Source organism: Ambystoma mexicanum, chromosome 6q (assembly GCF_040938575.1).
Source record: "Ambystoma mexicanum isolate Mex_15411 chromosome 6q, UKY_AmexF1_1, whole genome shotgun sequence".
NCBI classification, from domain to species: domain Eukaryota; kingdom Metazoa; phylum Chordata; class Amphibia; order Caudata; family Ambystomatidae; genus Ambystoma; species Ambystoma mexicanum.
The window spans coordinates 401,171,487-401,191,886 of record NC_090937.1 but is presented as its reverse complement, the minus strand read 5'-3'; the positions used below and the strand labels follow the sequence as shown (position 1 = coordinate 401,191,886).

General features: G+C 48.8%; 1 protein-coding gene across 6 annotated transcripts in view; it reads right to left on the bottom strand.

The window, feature by feature from the left end:
* The window catches only part of LOC138516079 (uncharacterized), a 159,489-nt gene extending 140,229 nt beyond the window's left edge, over positions 1-19,260 (bottom strand). For 3 of the 6 annotated variants that reach the window (XM_069630898.1, XM_069630901.1, XM_069630903.1), the window contains exon 1: positions 19,184-19,260. The gene's annotated coding sequence lies outside the window, so the exon portion shown is untranslated. Of the gene's footprint in view, positions 1-18,627; positions 18,651-18,812; positions 18,892-19,183 lie in introns of those variants that run through there. The other 3 variants (XM_069630899.1, XM_069630902.1, XM_069630900.1) reach the window with 3 other exon arrangements.
* Positions 19,261-20,400: the final 1,140 nt, after the last annotated feature.

Here is a 20,400-nt window from a genome sequence, read left to right as displayed (position 1 = left end):
CCTCCCATTTTCATTGGCCAGTCTGGATACTCCTCTTCAGAACACCTTAGAATTAATACACAGTAGGCCATGACATCAGTACATGGTTAAACATTCATTACTAGCAATAACTGGCCTAGGGTCCTTAACTGTGTGACTGCACATGCACACGGCCCGCTTACATTATTTTAATACGAGGAAGGCCTGAGCAAACCAGATCTTTGAACTACCAATTGCATTCTCATCAGTTGTGACCACTACTACAGAGCATACAGCCTATAGTTCTGACCTGTAAAAACCATTAACCACTGGACACCCTGGCCTCAGGTCCCATTACCAGTCCAACCAAATGATCAACCCCATCTATGCGACTTCAATACAATGTTCTATTCCTTCTGTTCCGTTGCAGAACTGTTAAACTTAAGTCATGTTTGCAAGCTGACACTAGATATTAAATTTCTTCCTGTCAATGAGGGTTCCTGCTAATTGAAATACATGTGCAGCAGCTAACCGCAAAGGTTAGTTGCTGATTTTCTGTAGTATGAAAACCCCACGTATAAAGTCAAAATTGATTTTGCAAGAGCCCCAACTACCATTTTTTGTACAAATTACCCTGTGTATATTTGTTTTCATAGTTTTAACCTCTTAGTGCCAAGGACAAGCTCTTGTCTTTGACATTACGTTTGTGTTGCCAGGGACGAGATAACTCGTCCTTTTTGGCACAAGTTGTGTGCGATCCTTGCAAAGCAGGGATCGCAGAAAAATGAATACCAACCTGAGGTTGGATTTCTTTGTTTCATGTCATTACGCACACCAACGTGAAACAAAGTAATTTTCACTGTGGCAGCCATTTTCAACTGCCACAGGGAAATGAAGGTGAGCGTCCACCTCCCTCCCCCTGGATCTGCAAAGCTACTGTACTGTTGAGATCGAGGGGTGTAGTTGGAAAGTGGAGACTACTTTCCAAGCACCTTTTTTTGAAGGATTGCTGGGTGTGGATCTGGCGCAGAGCGCTCCATCCATGCCCAGCAATGACACTAAACCACCAGGATCTGATTGTAAAATGGGGGGCGGATGGGGCTGCTTGCCCTCTCTTCACCACCCCAGCCCCCAAAGCATGGGGCACGAGGTATTGGGCACCCTTGGGCAGATGGGTGCCCATCTGCCCTAGGAAAAGAAAAGAAGTGGGTGGCCCACTAGTCTACCAGGCTTTTTAATTGATGAAAGGGGACCTCTCCCCCACCCTATGTGGATGGGCCCCCCCACAGGTAGCCCTCCCTGGTGGTAGACTTCTGCCCCCATCTGCCCTGAGGGAGGGCTACACAAGATACCCCCACATCCATTTGAAATCTTGGATGCAGGCCCCCCCCGCACTAGAAATCTTGGTGCATGCCCGCCCCCCAGCATGGTGTTGCATGTATTGGCGCCCCTGGGGCAGTTGGGGGTCCATCTGCCCCTAGGGAAGGGGCAAAAAGATACAAAACAAATTTGGGTGGGGGCACCCTAAAGCACCAGTGACTTATATAATGTTAAAAGATATTAAATGATATTTGTAACGCGCACTACCACCACCGGAGTGGTACCCTGGCGCCTCTGAAAGAAAAGAGGCGAAGGGGTGGGGGGGGGGGCTGGGGGAGGGGGGAGGGTAGTGTTAGTGGGAGTAGGCTGGAAAAGTGAAAAAAGCAGTGATATGCTGTTGGCAGCCTCAACCTGGCGGGTACTTTGGTTGGGCTTGGAGTGTTTTACGGTAGCTAGTTGTGTGGGTCTATGTGTGGTTTGTTTTGTTGCAGTGTAGTGAAGTTTGTGTGGATTGTTGTGTTTGGTTACAGTTTGAGAGGTGTATGCAGAGGGGGGAAGTCAGTGGATAGGTTAATTGGTATATTGAATGACTATTCTCTCTAGGCGGGGTGCAGGAATATCTCTGCATCTGTCCTGATCTGGACCCTCCGATACTCAGTCCCTGTCACACAAGGCATCCAGTCACAGTCATAACCTTACCAGAGTTCAGCTTGGGCCACCTATTGGCAGGCAGGCGTTTGTGGGTCCTTAAGACTTGTCCCATAGAGCATTCCTAATCCAGTCGGTGCGCAGTGTTGACTAGCTACGGCTACTCCCACATATGTGGCGGGTGGTTGGCTTTCATAGTCTTATACAGTTGTGTTGCCGGCTATTCTTCCCAGCCCCTTTGAGACATGGCACATGCCAACGCATGCAATTATGTCCAGGGGCAGCACCTGCCTTCATAACTCCACCAGGTCAGTGCCCATATAAATGAATGTCCTCAACTTAGTTCAATTGTGGCCTGTGTTGACATTCACACAGCTCTATACAAATATGATATCTGGTAGGAATTATGGGTCGGGTGAGTTTGTTGGCTGCAGTGGTCTAGGAAAGCTGATTTCTGTCCTTATGGGCGACGCTTGTGTCCCATTAGGCAGTCTAACGAGTTCCTCTGGTCAGTTCTAGCTGTGGTCAGGGTCATCTTAAGTTTAGTCCTTTTGTTTGCGTTTCCCATTCGGTTGTAAAGATTTTTTATTTTGGGTCTGGTGTTGAAGAGCCAGGTTTAGTAATTTTTTGAATTATAGATCGTCTTCAGTTTATTTCTTTCAGGATGTTTTTCCAGGTTTTTGCGGCTAAGTGGGAGGAGAGCGAGCCCCCCCCCCCCCCAAAAGTTTTTCATAAGGTATGATTTTTGTTCCAGGCGGATTTCGTCGCTCGATCTATTTTCTTTAGTAGGAATTCAGTTCCTTGTCCACTGATTGCACTGTGTGTTGTGCACATTGTTTTGGAGGTGATGTTTCACTGGGAGCCAGTGCAGTGTTTAGGGCTGGGGTGATTGTCTCTTCTGGATAGTTTGAGGAGCAGTGTGGCCGCTGTATTTTGGATCTGTTGTAGTTTCTTCAGTTCAGAAGGTATTCTGGTATCCCGAGATATAGGCTGTTTGCATGGTAGATTCTTGACATGAGGGTGACGATTGAGTGTTTTGGGGGTAAAGTAGCATTTCTTGATTGCATTTGTGGTTTTAAGGTTAGGGTTTTATCCATCGGTACTCCCAGATTTTTGTACTACTGATTCCATCTTTCCTGGGTTGATTCAGGTTGTTAGCATTCATCCAGTTAAAGACTTCTTTTTAGGCAGTCGGTTAGGGTTGAATTATTGACTGCAGTGTCTTTGGTTTTGTAGATTTGTCATCTGCGTAGTTGTAGCATGTAATGTATGTTGAACTACAGTGGTGATAGAGAGGACCCTTGTGGTACTCTAGTTGCCAATTCGTGGTGTGATTTGAAGGGTTTTATCCATATGGTTTCTGTTGTCTGCTAGGAAAGACAGTGCATTGTCCGTATGCCCAGGTCTAGTCTTGGTTAGGGTGTCATGGCTGACTGTCTAAGGCTCCGGAGAGGTAGAGCAAAATCAGGGCTGAGGTTGTGTTGGAATAAGTACATTTTTAGGTCGTCCCAGATGGATAGTAGTGCCGTTTCTGTTCCTCTTGCATCTATGACTGGTACCTGGTCTAGGAGGTGGTGTTTTTCTATATGTTCTTGGGTTATTTTACATACATAGTTTAAGAGTTTTGCTGGGTAGGGAATGTTTGAAAATCAGCCTGTAGTGGAGGTCTTCTACTTCACCTCTGTACATCACCACTTATTTTTAAAAGTGGTTTGATATATGCTGATTTGAAGGCTCTTGGTACCGTTCCTTTTGCTAGTGAGAAATTAAAGGCGGTTTCTGTAATATTCTAATGGCGTTCCTTGTGCGAGGATTGATTTGTAGATGTCGGGGGTGGGGGCAGGGATACATGGGTGATCCTGCTTTTTTGCTGTTTTATCAACAAGGCGAATGCCTCTGCGTATATTTCTGGGTAGTTTGAGTTTGTGCTGTGGCTCCGTTAGGTCCGGTTGGTTGAATGTTGTGGTTGGTCCCTTTTGTCAGATGTTGGTGATTTTGTTAAGTGGTCTGCCAGGTCACTGCAATGTTCGAGGGGGGTTGGGGTGTTGTCGCAGCCTGGTGTGTTTCTCATTTCTTCAATGAAGTTGAACATTTCCTTTTGTGTGTTGGTGGCATTGGTAATTGTCACCAAAATGCTTTGCCTTTTGCATTTCCTTCTTGTATGCGCAGATTTTTTTTTGGAAGAGTTTCTGGTTTCTATTCTTTCCTCCATTCCAGTTCCATCTTCTTACTGTCCTTTTTCATTGTGCTTAGTAGTGGTGTGAAGCATTTTGCCATTGCTCTTTTTTTGATGGGGTGAATTGTTTTTCCGGGGCAATCTTGTGTCCGCAATCTATTAGCTCTGCTTTCCTGTATAGGTCAGCCAGCTCTAGTTCTGCGTTTGAGGGTTTTGTCATCTCCACTTCGAATAGTTTGCTTGCTTTGACAGCTTTCCAGTTTCTTTGAGGTGGTTGTGGGTTTCAGGGGGGGGTTGGATGCAAACTTGAGTTGGTAGTTTGATCAAATGGCATGATGAGTGGTCGCTCCACAATATCTATACCAATTGTGCCGTGGTGATAGTTTTTCCTTGGCAAAGATTGATTAAGTTGAGGGTATGTCCTGCTGAGTTGTACCAGCTGTCGGAGGTTGATAGTTGCAAGTTGTCCAATCAGTAAGTTTTGGGAGTTGGCATGACTTTCCTCAAACCAGATGTTGAAGTCCCTCAGGATGATTCTATGTTAGTGCTTGATGGCCATGTTGGCGATGGCTTCTATGGTTGTTGACGAAGGTTGCATTGTATGTTGGGGTCTGTACACCAGGATGAATGTGATGTTGGATTTGATGTTAAGAGGTTAGTCTGTTATATTTTCATTTGTCCTTTGAATACTATTGTGATGCCTTTGTTTTTCCTGTTTACTTGAAGATATTTTAAGTTGTTTGGGAGGCAGCTATGGCGTGCGATTTTGTAGTTGTGGTCTAGCCATGTTTCTGTGATGAATAGGATGTCAATGCGGTTGGCATAGAGTAGGTCAAAGATCTGTTGAGTGTTTTGACATGGATCTTGCATTTATTAGATTGCAGTGGAGTTTGGACTTTGCTGTTGGGGTCGTCTTTTGGTCAGTGTTGATTTCCTTTCTGGTCGATCTCTAGTTGAGGTGTTGATACAGGTGCATCTGTTGAAAAGTTCTAGCTTCTGTCTTGGGTTTTGAGAAGGTTCTTCTTCCAGGAATTGTGGGCGTCGAGTGGAAGTTCCTTTTGTTTTGGTGATTTAAGGTATTATTGCGTCGATTATGTTTGTTGTAGTGTTGTCTGTCCTTCTGCGTGGTTGTGTTCGGTTGTCTGTTGCCGATTATAGAGTTGGGTTGGTTCATTCTGGTGACTGGCTGTTTGCGAGGTATGGAGTTAAGTAGAGGGGTTTGTCTCTTCTTGGTGTTGGTTCGGTTTGTGTGTTCTGCAGTTGAGTCTTTGTTGCTGATCTGGTGTGTTTGTTCTTTATTTCCTTTTTCTTTCCGTCGTATAGGTTGTTTGCGTGGCATTTTGAGCTTGAGGGGCGTTTTGGTCCTTATTTTTTTATGCAGAGGTCTGGCTGTCTTGTGGTGTAGTAATGGGCATACAGAGTTGTCAGCTACAAGTCAAGGGTTCTGTCTGTAGTTGGTGTTTGTCAGCTGGTGTTGCTGACAAGTTCAGTCGCTGTCTTGCGTGGGGTGGGGGGTACTAAGGGTTATATCGTTGGGTGTTATTGGTGGCGGTCTTCCAGAAGGTTCACTACAGTTAGCTGGCTATGTGGGTTTAGAATAGCCACAAATTAAAGAATTGGCCTAGTGGGCATAACTAGGAATCATTGTGTCATCTTATGAAGTATGTGCCCCTAATCACTATCACTGCACCGTAATCAGGCGGTGATTTCGGTCACTCTACAGTAACACTTTCTAGGTGCGAGTTGGTCACATATGAGCGTCCTATATAGTGGGACAGATAGTAGGATTGAGAGGCAGGTGACCAAAGTATTAGAGCTGAAAATGGCTAGATTTAAGGGTCTAGTCAGAGAGGGGTCCGCGTCCAGTGGTCAAATTTACACAGTAAGATTTGAGACACAGTTCACCAGAGATCAAAATATAAACAGTGAGATTTGAGAGTCCTGTATAGTGGAGAGGCCTACGCCTGTCAAATCGGTGCTGCACAAGACAGTTTTGTTTGGTAGTGTGATATTAGGAAGGCAGCAGAGGTGTTTATTATTCCAGGGTAGAGTAGTTTCTCTACTCCTCACCTAGGCCTACCTTACTGGTCCTGGTAATTGCTGGTTGACGGCTAGCTACTGGCTTCCCCAGCAGACACCCACTGACACCGAGTCGCCCCTGTTGAAGCCGCCCCACAGGCAGAGGGCTGCCCTGGGAAGGTATGTTATGGTTTGGGTAACACGGCCCAGCAGCCCAATCAGAGCGGGGGGTGGTTCGGGAGGTGGAAGGGAAGCAGGAAGAGGGTTTGTGGTGGGAGAGGGAACACAAGAGGGCTTCAAGGGCCTGCAAATACAAAAATTGGTACAAAAGGTGGCACACTCACTGCGCTTCCTCGATCTTCACTACTGAAAAGGGGGGCCCATCCCCCACCCCAAATGGATGGGGGCTCTCATGTAGCCCTCCATGGAGGCAAATTGATAGTGCAATCATGCAATCTGCCCCCAGGAATGGGCAAGTGTGTTCACTGGGGGTGAGGGTCAGTAGACCACCAGGGATGGCTTGAAAGGGGCTGTGATCAGAGAGTAGTAGTTTTATTTGCTGGGGTGACCATAGGTAACTAATGTTTACAGCTTTTTCTAGACGAGCAGCTGCAACATTACGAGTACTGTTTTATTATACTAGGGTTAGGGCCCATTGTAATGGGGTTGGTGGGACTGGGGCTGGATTGTTGGTGGTGTGGGCTGTCTGGGGAGATATTTTGGTGGACTGGGACATAATTGCAGGGTCAGGCCACAAATTACCCCCATGCCAGCATAACATTGGTGTTTATCTGGGAGCAGCTGTTTGTCTGCAAGCCCAAGCTGCACCTCTGGCTGTTCTGCGTTACAGATGTCACCTGTGGAGAGGAATGGGATCCAGCCAGGGCTCCTCAGAACTGCTGCTGGACTTGGGTATGGGTGACCCACATGGGAGACAGCCACCCAGGTCCGGGACATAACCCCACCACCTAGACTATCCTAGTGGACCTGCAGTGCAGCTTCTCCCTCTGGGAAAAGACGGGGAATCTGCGGCTCCCTGAAGTACTGCTGTGATTGGAGATTGTAGACGGGAGATGGATGGCCAAGGCTGGGGACATCACCTCCAACCGTCCTAGAGTTCTGGCTGGGCAGCTTTACAGATTTTCCCCTTTGGGGGAGGTGGGGGGGGGTACTGGCACACTGCCGGGACTCACTGGTGGGTAAAAGCTGTAACACAGGCCAGCAAGAACTCCAGGACGGTTGGAGGGGATTCACCGGCTGTGAGCATCTTTCCCCATGTGGGTGTACCGTCCACAAGCACAGCGGCAGCACCAAGGAGCCCCTGCCGGGTCCCCTTCCCTCCCCAGGGGAAAATTTATTAACAGCCCAGCCAGCGCTTCAGGATGGGTGGGGGCGATGTCCCTGGCCTTGGGTGGCTGTCTCCCATGTGTGTTGACCATCCCCAAGTGCAGCAGTCCCAGGGAGCCCCGGCAGGGTCCCCATCGCTTCAGAGGGAAAATCTGTACAGCTGAGCCAGAGCTCCAGGATTTGTTGGGGGTGATGTAACTGGGTGGCTGTCTCCCATGTGGGTCGACTGTCCCCAAGTGGCAGTTCCGTCAGGATCCCCATTCTTCCTACGAGGGAAAGGCTGTAATGCAGCCCAGCCTGAGCTCCAGGCTGGGCTTGGAGATGGTCGACCCACATGGGAGACGGGTGCCCAATGCCAGGTACATTATTCCCCCAACCATCCTGGTATTCTGGCTGGACTGCGTTAGTTTCTTCCTCCGGGAAAGGACTGAAATTGTCCCAGGCCTCCTGGGAACCACTGCTGTGCTTGGGGGACATTCAAAGCACATGGGAGTCAGCCGCCAAGGACAGGGATATAACCCCCCCCCCCCCACCACCCTAGAGCTCTGGCTGGGTTGTGTTACAGCTTCTCCCCTCTGGGAAAGGACGGTGACCCTCCCAGGGCTCTCTGGGACTGCCACTGCACTTGGGGATGGTCAACCCACATGGGAGACAGCTGCTCAAAGCCAGGGACATCACCCCCCCTGACCATTCTGCAGCGCTGCGTTATAGAATTTCTCAGGGGAGGGAAGGGCGCCCTGCCGGGGCTCCCTGGAGCTGGATGGTACACCCACATGGGAAACCAATGCTCAAGGGCAGGGACATCACCTCCAGCCACCCTAGAGTTCTGGCTGTGCGCCCTTGGAAAAGCAGGCCAGGCAGAACTCCAGGATGGTTGGACACAATGTCCCTGGCCTTGGACATCGGTTTGCCATGTAGGTGCACCGTTCCCAAGCACAGCGGCAGCTCTAGGGAGCCCCTGCAAGGTCCCCTAACAGCCCAGCCAGCACTTAAGGATGGTCGTGGTGATGTCCCCGACTTTGGCACCCATCTCCCATGTGGGTGGACAATCCCAAGCCCAGCAGCAGTTCCAGGGAGACCCAAAAGCGTCCCAGACCTTTCCTGGAGGGAGAAGCTGTAACACAGCCCAGCCAGAGCTCCAGGCTGGGCTTGGGGATGGTCGACCCACATGGGTGACGGGTGCCCAAGGCCTGGGACATCAGCCCGACCATCCTTGAGCCCTGGCTGGGCTGCTTTACACCTTCCTCAAAGGACGAGGTGCCCACCGAGGCTCCCTGAAACTGCAGCTGGACTTGTGGGCGGTCAACCCACATGGGGGACAGCCACATCACCCGACCATCCTGGAGCTCTGGCTAGGCAGCATTACAGAATTTCCGCTCAAGGAAAGGTTGGGGAGCCTACCATGGCTCCCTGGAACCGCTGTTTTGCTTGGGGATGTCAAACCACATGGGAGACAGCCACCCAAGGCCAGGGACATCACCTCCGACCATCCTGGAGCTCTGGGTGGGCTGTGTTGCAGCTTCTCCCTCCAGGAAAAGTGGGGTACCCTTCCGGGGCTCCCTGGAACTTTCTTTTCGACCCAGGTATGTGCACCATGTGGGATCTTTCAACCCACTAGTACAGGCCCTGCAACATTACTATGCATTGCTTGCAGCACAAACATCAGAATGGCCGCCGGAAAGCATGCCGCTCGCTAAAAATCACCAGAAAGAGTGCAGTAAAAATCTGAAAAGTTGGCCGCCATCCACTTTTGTCTATAACAGTGGGAACACAGTACACTAATGCCAAAACCCATCATTTGGCTGCCCAAAGAGCAAAATCATTGCAAAAGAAACAGCTGTTTTAAAAATCCGTTTTCCCTGGCTGTCAAAATTGCAAAATTCATGGCTCACAAACCACTCAAAAAGATCCAATCTCCTTGTTGGGTGGTGAACATCATTCTACTTCGAGAATCCACATAAATACAACGTCCACAGAAGTTATATTATCTGAACAAAGTCCACTTTTGAAGGTTGCTTGCTGGAAGAAATCTGTCAAAAATGGGTGTAGTACCGTTATTCACCTCTGTCAGAAGCCAGCGATTTAAAACCTGTCAGGAGTAAAGTTGTACATTGAACTCAAACTATGCCAAAGGGATTTCCATCAAAATGCCATATAGAGTGCCATACATGGCTTTCATGTTGAAAGACTGGAATTAAAAGATCTGTTTGCCGAGTTTAAATGTATATATGTAATGTTCTTACAAGGAACTATGTTACAATTGAGCATAAGGTAACCTGATTTAGCTAAAACTTCCAAAAGGTTTTCTTTCCCTGAGAATCTCACACCTTGTTCATTCCCACCAAAAGGAGAGGATTTCGCATTAGCATGTTATTCAGAAGGGGAGGAGATTTCCCCTGCTGCCCTGAGCAAGAAACAGTGGGTTCCTTGAACTGAATAGAAAATCCTAATTTGGGTGTGACTGACAACAGCTCTGGCAGGAAGGCAAGCCATGTGACCCTCTAACTCAGCCCAGCTTTGGAGGCGGGCTAGACTAAAAATGTGGATTGAAGAAAAAGTATGTTTTAGAAAAATGCTTAACATTCAGGCCACCTTTGGAGAGGTTAGGCTGTGGCGTGCAGGCTAGGATTAAAACCCAGTTTGCCAGGATTCTCTTCAAGGGGACTGGGGAACCTATACAAAAGGCAATGAAGGCCATGCCAGTGAGAAAGGTGGACAGGGGTTCTTGGTACAGAAAAGGTTAGTCCAAAACCTAAATTAAACAAATGATTCCCGATTTCCAGTTTGTGATGGAAAGTATTGAAAGGATGCTTCCATTATTGAAATTTCACCCATGCCTCACATTCTTGGAACTCGAGGGCACATGCCAATCTGCTCAGCTCACCAGGGGATCAGATTTGACATGTTGACATTTCCAGTAAACCGCTTTTGTTCTGTGCTCATATGCACCCATAGTCTTCACAACGCTATTAGCCCTCAACATGGTGGCAATTCTGCACAGGGAGGGCATCCAAATCTGTCTACACCTGGACAAATGGCCGAATATCAATATTTCAGAGGAAGGAACGTCCCAGGATAGAGGGCAAGTCAACTTTTGGACCAGTTATGGTTACTGGTGAGCCTCTGGAAACTCCATGAATTGCCAGTTTAGGATCTGAATTTTTATTGGCATGTTCTATACAAGAAACTCGACCACAGTGGTGGACACGCGGAATCAAGCATTTGCATCCCTGGAACTGAGACAGTCCCGCTGTAAAGTTCTGGATATGCCAAACATTGAGTCATAAATTGAATTCACTAACAGAATGGAGCTGTCCCCCACCCTTGCCTACAGGTTTCTAGAGGAACAACCTTAGGGCTGGGATACTTTTCGGGTTCCATGGCCAAAAGCTCTCTGCATTCTCTGCTTTTCCCCAGATCGAGGTTTTCTATTCTGGTAGCCCCTTACTGGCTCAGACATGCTTAGTTTCTGCTCCTACTGGGAGTTGAGCAGAAGTTCTTGTTTGTTTCATCCCCAATACAGATTAAGTTACTGGCCGCTTCAGGAGCTTCCCATCTAGTATACTTGGAGGTTCTGCAGAAGGGTATACAGTACTCCTGGAGTTATCCAATTAAGCAGCAAATGCAGTAAAGCAATGTAGAAAGGCAACAATGAGTAGGGCTTACTATAAGCACTGGTTGCCTCTTCAGTCTCAATATAGTATTTACAATATTCACCAGTTCTATTGTAAACCAGCTAGAAGACTAATACCCACGAAGTTCAATGGCCAGCAATTAAATTTCTTAGGAATCCAGAGGGTGAGTGGGTGTTTCTAGTAGCCATTCCACACAAGGTGATAACAGCACTTTACTTTCAGACACCAAACCAAAGGATTGCACTATGCGTTGGTGCTTAGGCCAGAACCAGGGTGCCTCCATACCAGTTGTGCTTGCCATGGCATTCTCAGGTCTGAGCAACGTTAAAGGATGACATCAAGAAAGGAAGCTTGCCCTTATATACACACAAGGGCAGTTTACCTTTAGAGAACTAGGTTGTCTAACGTGAAACAAGTTTTTTTGTTTTCTTTGGATGCTCCAGAAAGGGAACCAAGCCAGCCATGTCAATGAACAGGTGCCACACTAAGGATTAGGGCATACGAGCTAGAAAGGATCCCTGATTCTTGCATCATTCAGCAGAGGTTCACAATCAGAGTGGCAGCCTCAGGGGTACATAATCTGCATTCCCATGTAGGGCAACAAACTGGGCACCCCCTCTATGAAGATCTGACAGCTGCAGCAGTTTTGATGGTGGTCAATCAGATGAAAAATTAGTGCATGGACTAAGTGTTGTAATGACTTCTGGTTTTTAAGTTCATCACCCTGTAATTAAACTCTGGTATATCCATAGAGTAAGGAGGGTGACTAGGGGGAGGTTACCGCCCAGATTAGATCTGGCATTCCCCTTACCAGAACACCTCTACTGCATCACCTTACATAAAAACACACCCACGCAAACCTGAGCATCAGTCTTAAAGGACATGGGGTTACTCAGGATGCACCATGCTCCTGAAGCTCTTATACCACAAGTTGAGGTGATGGACATTATCAGATGGACTCCCAAATGCCAACTAAACCGAACTCATGTAGTGCTAGCTAGAACAATGACCCATTCAAGAACCAACTGTCCCTGATGGGACCTAACAGACTTGGCCCTACAATGAAGAATACCCTGTCCCTATCCCCATGGTGCACCGCCTATCTAAGAGGGATAGCAGAAAGAAATCACCCGAAACAGTCAAACAATAAAATACCTGAATATAGGTCACCAAAAGATCATCCAAAAAGCTGTCAAAAACATACAATGTGGTCTTCCTCAGAGTGTCATGGACTTAACCTCTATCCTGGAAGTTCTGTTTTAATCACCAGCTATTAGAGGTAGTCCTAGCACCTTAGACCAAATTCTAGTAGAACACTAAATGCTGCTCCTCATAAAAGAGCGACAAATTCTAAAGGCTGATATAGCTATCTAATTATAAAACAATATTTGTGACGTGTACAGATATGAAGTCATCGTTTTTGGACCTTACAGGGTCTCTGCCCCGGTCCATTTAAAGCCTATGTTGGTGAGTACCCTGTGCAATAAGTGGGCCGAGGCCAGGCCCCAGCAGTCTCCAAAAAATGAGTATGAGCAAGGGTCCTGCTGGGGCTCCTGGTCCCGCTACACCAGGTTATCCAGTCACAGCTGCAATGGGAGAAGAGCACGCCGCTGCCACCATGACGGAGTCAGGCAACAACTGTGACTGACAAGTGCCAGCCAGTCACAGCATCGCGCTATGGCTGGCTGGCATTTCTGTCAGTCACAGCTGCCTACAGGAAATACACAGCATTTCAAAACTAACTTCCACTGGTGACCCCTCACCCGGGTCACCAGAGGGTGTTAGTGTCCCATGCCAACCCTGGTAAAAGGGTGCGCAACTTGCACCATTTTGGATTTTCATCCCTGCTTGCACACCAGACTCCAAGCTTATGCTGCGACGAAGAATGCACGATGCACCAGACAAGGAGAAGCCATGCTTCCACACCAAGTGACTCCTGCCTCACTGCCACTGGCAGTGCTGTTGCTAGTTACAGTTTCAACTGGTTGAAGCCAACTTCACACTTCAGTGTGTTCGCCTCGACAGCTGAAACTGCAACAGACATGTTGCTCTCTTCCCTCGCTTTAGATCTTGCCTTTTCTCTCCCCCTCCTCCCCCTTTACTGTATGCTCAGTCCCCTTGCTTCTTTTACTCTAATCTTTTTTCCTGATTTGCAAAACTTCAGACGCCCGTGTGGCATATTGCGTCTGAAATTCCTCATAAAGAGCAGCGCCTGCACCTCCGGTTTTCTTTGCAGTCAAAGAACTAACTCAAACGTACCAACCAAAGGGGGCTGCTGCATACGGAATGTCTACTCTAAAAATGTCTGTTTTTCTACTAATAGATTAACTTTCCGGTCACTTCCTGTCAAACCTGCCACCAGTACATACCTTCCTGATATTTCTTGTCCTTTCCCTCCCTGCTGAGCAATTGGAAAGGTGATCAGCAGAGACAGCACCTTTTCTGTGTACCAATTGGGGAGGTTTGGACAAAGTGATACACATTTAAATATTTTTTTCAGCAACACTGGTCAAAACTACTTGCCACCGAGTGAATTGAGTCAAACTGGCCCAAATTGGTAAAAACAAGTGGCCCCCTTTGACCAAAAAGAACTGTCGCAGACAAGCATTTCGTGATTTTGGTTTGCCCAGGGCCTATTGCCCTACAGGCCAGACAGCATTTTAAACTGCTTGCAAAAAACGTTGTTCCTTTTGTGTTTATATGAATCGGTGTGCACTAAAATAAAGCGTAATCTCAGTGGCAGATTCTGTTGCCATTATGCCCTCTGTTGCCCTTATGATATGATATATGATATGGCATTTGTAACGCGCCTATACACAGGTGTTTCAAGGCGCGACGAGGCAGGGAGGGGAGGAAACAAGGGGAAACAGACAATGATCCTACTAGGCCAGGTGTCATTCAGATCGCGCAAGTGCAAGGGTGGGGGTGGGAGAGGGGGGGGAAGTGCAGTAAAGGTAAGTGGCGTAAAGTAATAAATAAATAGGGCCAACTGGTGGCAAGTGCAAGGTAAGTGCAGAACAAGTGCTGAAAAAGGGGGGGCTGTAGGGATACAGAGACAGTCCCGCAGTGCAGAGGGGTTCCAGGGCATCAGTGCAAGTGGAGAGTGGCTGGGCCCAGGACCGAGGCTGTTAAGAGTGGTCCAGTTGCAGAATCAGTGCAGTATCAGTGAGGAATAATTGGCTGTTCGGGAGAGGGAGAGAGAGAGAAAGCAGAGGCAAAGAGGAAGGTTTTGAGGTGCTTCCGGAACCGGAGATGGTTCTCCTCAAGTTTCAGGGAGGCAGGAAGGCTGTTCCAGAGGGAGGCCCCTGCCGCGGAGAGAGATCTACCCCCAGCTCGTTGCTTCGAGAAGCGGCTGAGGGAGTTGGAGGCGGATGAGCGAAGGGCTCGGGAAGGAAGATATTTGGGAAGAGAGTTGAAGGTATATAGGACCAAGGCCCCAGAAGGCCTTGTGGACAATGCAGAGGGTTTTGAACTTTATCCTTGCAGCTACTGGGAGCCAGTGTAGAGATTTCAGTCCTGGAGAGATACGGTCCCTGGGCTTGAGGCCAAGGACAAGTCTCGCAGTTCTGTTCTGTATGAGTTGCAGAGGGCGGAGAGTGGAGGCAGGCAGATTAAGGTAGAGGCTGTTACAGTAATCCAGCTTCGAGAGAACCAGGGCTCGGGAGACAGTGAGCTTCTGGGGGAAGGAGAGGAAGGGAAGAATACCTCTGAGGCGGTGCAGCTGGTAGTGTGACTTCTTAGCGATGTCAGAAATATGAGGAGAGAAGGAGAGTGTGGAGTCGAAGATGACCCCAAGGTTTTTTGCATTGCAGGTAGGAGCAGGGAGGGGGCCAAGGGAGGCAGGCCAGAGAGCTGCAGGGAAGGAGGGAGTGGGTGTACCGATGAGTAGGATCTCAGTCTTACTGGCATTAAGGCAGAGGTCATTTGCGGCACACCATTCCTGGATAGCAGACAGACAGTCAGATGAGGGAAGGAGAGGGGGAGGCTGAGGGTAGCCTGAAAATGAGCTGGGTATCGTCCGCATAGCACTGGAAATTAGGGCAGAGAGCGGCGATGCGGTGGGCAAGGAGTGCCATATACTGGTTGAACAGCCAGGGAGAGAGATTTGATCCCTGGGGACACCACAGGTGGAGAAAAAGATTTCGGAGAGGAAGGACCCCAGTTGGACCTGGGAGGGTCGATTTGAAAGGAAAGAGGTCAGCCACGCCAGAGCCTGACCAGTGATACCCAGGTTTTCACGGAGACGGTTGAGCAGGATGGCATGGTTGACAGTGTCAAAGGCAGAGGAGAGATCGAGCAGAATGAGAACACACGGAGTGTTGGAATCGAGGTTCAAGAGCAGGTCTTCACGGATGTTCAGGAGAGCAGTTTCCGTGCTTCTGGCAGCTCTGAAACCAGATTGATGGTCATGAAGACTACCAACAGATTCGGCATGGAGGTTTAGCTGGGAGATGGCCAGTTTCTCCAGGAGCTTACCCAGGAAGGGAGTGATGGAGATAGGGCGATAGTTAGCTGGGCAGGAGGGGTCGGAAGAGGGTTTCTTGAGAAGAGGGTGCACAAGGGAGTGCTTGAGGGGGGAAGGGAAGACTCGAGGCGAAGGAGTGGTTGCAAAAGTCAGCCAGGGCAGGAGCCAGGGAGTCGATGTGGTCCTTGATAGTTTGAGGAACAGGGGTGAACCTGTTTAGACGAGACTTTCATAGATCGGACTTGTCTGGAAACCTCGTCAACAGAGAAAAGTGGAAAGGCAGAGAAATAGGGAGGAGGGGTGACTGCAGAAGGGCCAGAGGAAGAGCCGGGAAGGGAGGGAGGGAGGTGAAAGGAGGAGAGCGAGGACAGGATGTCCTGAGTTTTAGAGATGAAGTGAGAGGCCAATGCAGTGCAGAGGGCCTGGGAGGGGACAGGAGAGGTAGAGACTGCAACAGGGTTGGCCAGCTCCTTGCAGATTTTAAAGAGTTTGGCGGAGTTGTTACATGCCGCAGAGATGCGGGCTTGGATAAGGGCTCTCTTCTTGGTGAGAACGGAGAGCCGATACTGCCTTTGGAGCAGGCGGCAGGCCAGTTTGTCAGAGGATGAACATGAAGCACGCCATTTCCTTTCTGCAACCCGGCACTTGCGTTTTAGGGTGGCGAGATCGGAGTCATACCAGGAGTTACTTTGGGCTTCAGGCGGATTCTCATGACGGGGGCAAGGATATCAAGAGTAGCAGATATAGCAGAGTGGAGCATGGAGAGGGCTGTGTCAGGGTGGGAGTCAGCCGAAGGGGCGGGGGGGCCGAGAAGGTAGCAGCGAAAGCCTCAACTGACACACGCTTCATGGGTCGGATGACCGAGAAGGTGGGTGGCAGTGAAGAGGGTGGCTTTGCCTGTGGGGTAGGGAGGGTGAGGTGGGAGGATAGGAGAAAGTGATCACTCCAGGAGAGAGGAGTGGAGAGAGAGACGGAGAGGGGAAGGTCAGAAGAGATCAGAGCATCAAGAGTGTGCCCAGCAGAGTGAGTAGGCCCAGACGGGAGAATAGAGAGTGAGAGTCGCAGAGGTCACGAAAGAGCAGTGGAGGGACTGGAGGCATCAAGGTGGATGTTGAAGTCGCCAAGAAAGAGGAGTGGAGTGGTTGAGGACAGGAGTGAGGAGGAGAGGTCAGCCCACTCAGAGAGGAAGGAGGAAATTTGACCAGGTGGCCGATAGATAGTAGCCACAGTAAGGGAATGGCTAGGAGAGAGAGAGAGAGACGGCAGACTAGACATTCAAAAGAGGAGTAGGTCTGCGTAGGAATGACAGTGGCAGGAATCCACTCAGGGAAGATAAGGGCAACACCACCCCCTGCACGGTTAGGCCTGGGCATGGAGAGGATCTTGTAGTTCGAGCTCTGTCCAGTTTGCCCCTCAATGCCCCCTTGCCAAGTTCTGCCTGATGTGCCCCTCAGTGCAGATATCTGCCCCCATTTCAGCATTAACATAAAGCTCTGCCCATGGCCTGTAAGTCAAGTGTTCTACATCCACTTGCCTCTTAGTGCCCAGTTATGCCAAGTTGTATCCTTTTGTACACAGTTTGCCCCATCTGGCCCTTCGTGCACATTAGAGCCCCTGTGTGGCTCTATACTGAAGGGCACCTCATTTGGCTCTTTGTGCAGAGTTCTGGCCCCTTTTGAGCTGGGCTATTGACCCATTTTGTCATATGTGCTGAGATCTACCTACATTTTGCCATCAGTAGCAAAATGACCCCATTTGCCCCTCAGGGATTATAGCTGCTACTGTTTGCCCCTCAGTGTCCAGTTCTGTGCCCGTTGTCCTTCAGCACCAGTTCTACTCCTATCTGCACCCAAGTTCCCAGTTCTGCCCCATTTGCTGCTCAGTGCCAGCTCTGTACTCATTTGGCACTCAATGACCAGTTCTGACCCACCCACCTCTCGTGGCAAGTTCTGTTACCCTCATTCCAAGGTCTCTCCCATTAGTCCTTCAGTGCCATTTTCCCCCCAGTGTTAGTGCCTCAGTGCAGTTCTGTGCCCCCATTTTACCATCAACACTAAGCTCTGCCCTTGACTGCCTGCAAGTTGTTCCCAGTGGTGCACTCATTGCCTCCAATGCACTCACTAGTTTGGCTTTGCCAACCAGCAACAAGAATGTGTGTCAAGCAGCTTGGTCTAGGATAAATAATTTAAAGTGAACATTGTACTGTGCATTGCGCTATAAAAAATAAAAAAAATGTAGCACAATTTCCAACTGCTATGCACTAAATTGATTGCTTAATTAAGAGGGGGGGGGGGGTTCTGGGAGTTTCTACCAGCCTATAGCGTGGGTTTGCATTGTCCTTTCACGGAAGAGAAATGTCCACTACATAGGTCTTTGTCCTGCCAAAGGGCAGCCCAGCACCGAAATGCCAGGCAATTCTCTTCTGAACAAGAGTACCAACAGCAACACCAGACACGTACTTCAGCCTGGCTAGGGCTCAGTGAGGTAGAGCTGAGCCTCTAAGAACAGTGAGCAAGGGCTACACCTCTGAAATACCCTAGTAACTTATGGTGAAAACCCAAAGCTACTTAATAGGCATAAGGAAGGGGTGCATAAGTAAGGGGTGTTCTGGGAGTTGCTGCCATCTCATTGCGTTCATTATTGCACTGGGTATAGGCAACAAACGCTGCCTTGAAGTCAGAACAAAAAGGCTCCCAAGTCAACCAGTGACGAGGGCTCTCAAAAAAGGGTTCCAGGAGTCATGAGGCGCCTTTTATTGCGTGGGTGCATGGGGAGGGGCACCCACAGGAGTAGAACTCAATTTATTATAGTCAGACCAGAAGGCTGGAAACCTTAGTATGGACTTTTAAGAAAGCATAGGCCCGGGCGTTAGGCAGATTGTTGTGCAATCGGAGCATTTCAACATTCCATTGTCAATTTCCAGGCGGTCAAATTAGCAGTGGTGGGGATACAACCCCTTCGCCTTTCCGCGCACCACTGAGGGGGTCGGGCGGGGGCTAAAGTTAAGTGACAGCGACCAGTGTAATTGTACTTTGGGTGGCAAGATTCCTCAGGCGTACCTTTGTGGTCGTCGAATAAAGGTCATGACTTCAGAAAAGTTTCAGTCAAAACATGAACCATTAATGAGAACTAGATTCTAGAAGTACTTTCCTGAAGAGACGGAGCTCGGGCGGACGATCATCAAGCGTGCCGAGTTATCCAGAGGGTCGCCTTTGATTAGTCCATCTTTTGAATAAGAAATTACCTTCAGCGACACGAGAAGCATCGCATGCAAGGCACCTCGAAATGTCGGCTACCCGCTGGTCACGAAGACACCTTGCCTCAGCCTATCGGGCTCAAGAAAGCACGACTGGAAAAAAACGCCCTGCAGAGCCAGGGCCACCAATCTAGAGCGTGAACCAGAGCAGAGAGGCCAGCGAGGCTGCACAGAGGCGCGAACAAGGAAGTGCCCGAGACAAAGCACAGCCCTCTCTCTAAATCCGCGCGTTAGCTGTTAGCGCCCTCTGCTTAGGAGAGCAACATACCAGTCAGCCGCACTACCAGCCCACGCGACCAAACCTATGCTAACCGCCAAAACGTTCCTCGATGCGACCAGAAAAACCCAACTCTCCTCACCTGGGAAACGCTCCTTCGGGCTTTGAGGGGAAGGCGGCCGTTCTCTACTTATAGAGGCGGTTACCTGTACACGGGCTCCTCCTCCTGCCGCAGGTGCGCGCCCTGGGGCCTTAACTCGTCACGCGCCGTACCATAGAGGCTGCGACAGTAGATGCAAGGTTAAGATGGAGTGCAAAGTGTCATACTTCAAATTGATTTGCATGTAAGAGGCCCGCAAAGAGTTGGGTTCACTGCAGTGACTAGTTAATTACAAGTATTGATTGACCGATGCCGTGTAATTCTCTTTTATATATTAAAAAAAAACTTTAGAGAATAAGACAGCCCATTCGCAAAACTTTTAGCGGAACGCAGTGTCTTTGTGCCAAAATCGTGTACTTTGCGCTTCGCATAACGTTCGATTGTGATTCATAAATGGCACTTAGCACCTTGCACAGTGCTCATTGTGCCTTGACCAAGCACACTAAGCCCTACTGCTTTTGTGTCATATTAGTGCAAAGGAAAAATTAGCAAGGGCCAGAATGTGGGGGAATATGTATGAAACCTCGTTATATATGTGATGAAGTACCCCTACCATATTTCATAAGGATATTGCAAGTCACAGGATTTCAGTGACCCTATAAAGGACCTCATCGTTCAGGGTCGCTCCTCTAGTTGGCCCCGAAGGCCGAGTTTATAAAGTCATAGAACTCAGAGGTGACTTGCAATATCCTTTTTCCTAAAGTAGGGGATTTTGTATTTCTAATAATGGCTAATCCCCCCCACATTAGTGTGAGTGTTGGGTTTAGATTCTATTAAGAGACACACATGCGAGTAGTATGCATAATCTTCTTTACTCCCCAAGCAGCAACATGTCTTTTAAAATATCAAACATTTAAAAAAACATAAACTTAAATGAGGACCCCAATCCAATATGGCAACCTTAATCAACCAATCAGGCTTAGAGTCCCATTATAACGTTCTTTGCAGGAAGTCCTTTGTCCTCTTCTGCAGCTGCGAGACAAAGGTAGCAACAACAATAACAGTCCAGACTAGCACTGACATCCACCCAGAAAGCAAAGTCCAGCCAACACGATCCTTCCTTGGAACCTCCTGTGGATTCTTCTGATGGAAGACGTGCTCAAGGAAACTGCAAAAAAACAAACATATTGTTAGGGTGGGTGGAAGGGATAATGTTCGCTGCTCTGTCTCTTTATAGAATCTAAACCCCCATTCATGCT